The following is a 1,216-nucleotide window of genomic DNA, read 5'->3' as shown; positions in this document are numbered from 1 at the left end:
TTCCCTCTCTCTCTCTCCCCCACCACTCACCATCCAGCATTTATTGCCCATCCCTAATTGCCCCTTGAGAAGGTGGTGGGTGAGCTGCCTCCTTGAGCCGCTGCAGTCCCTGTGGTGTAGGTACACCCACAGCGCTGTTAGGGAGGGAGTTCCAGGATTTTGACCCTGTGGTGTAGGTACACCCACAGCGCTGTTAGAGAGGGAGTTGCAGGATTTTGTCCGTGTGGTGTAGGTACACCCACAGTGCTGTTAGGGAGGGAGTTCCAGGATTTTGCCCATGTGGTGTAGGTACACCCACAGCGCTGTTAGGGAGGGAGTTCCAGGATTTTGTCCGTGTGGTGTAGGTACACCCACAGTGCTGTTAGGGAGGGAGTTCCAGGATTTTGTCCATGTGGTGTAGGTACACCCACGGCGCTGTTAGGGACGGAGTTCCAGGATTTTGTCCCAGCGACAGTGAAGGAACAGCCGATATATTTCCAAGTCAGGATGGTGAGTGACTTGGAGGGGAACTTCCAGGTGGTGGTGTTCCCCGTGTGTCTGCTGCCCTTGTCCTTCTAGATGGTAGAGGTCGTGGGTTTGGAAGGTGCTGTCGAAGGAGCCTTGGTGAGTTGCTGCAGTGCATCTTGTAGATGGTACACACACTGCTGCCACTGTGTGTCGGTGGTGGAGGGAGTGAATGTTTGTGGATGGGGTACCGATCAAGCGGGGCTGCTTTGTCCTGGATGGTGTTGAGCTTCTTGAGTGTTGTGGGAGCTGCACTCATCCAGGCAAGTGGGGAGTATTCCATCACACTCCTGACTTGTGCCTTGTAGATGGTGGACAGGCTTTGGGGAGTCAGGAGGTGAGTTACTTGCTGCAGGATTCCCAGCCTATGACCTGATCTTGTAGCCACAGTATTTATATGGCTGGTCCAGTTCAGTTTCTGTTCAATGGTAACCCCCAGGATGTTGATAGTGGGGGATTCTGTGATGGTAATGTCATTGAATGTCATGGGGCGATGGTTAGATTCTCTCTTGTTGGAGATGGTCATTGCCTGACACTTGTGTGGTGTGAATGTTATTTGCCACTTGTCAGCCCTGAGCCTGGATATTGTCCAGGTCTTGCTGCATTTGACATGGACTGTTTCAGTATCTGAGGAGTTGTGAATGATGCTGAACATTGTGCAATCATCAGTGAACATCCCCACTTCTGACCTTATGATGGAAGGAAGGTCATT

The sequence above is a fragment of the Carcharodon carcharias genome (genome assembly GCF_017639515.1).
Source record: "Carcharodon carcharias isolate sCarCar2 chromosome 29 unlocalized genomic scaffold, sCarCar2.pri SUPER_29_unloc_2, whole genome shotgun sequence".
In the NCBI taxonomy this organism is placed as follows: Eukaryota; Metazoa; Chordata; class Chondrichthyes; order Lamniformes; family Lamnidae; genus Carcharodon; species Carcharodon carcharias.
This window is presented reverse-complemented; position numbering follows the sequence as displayed.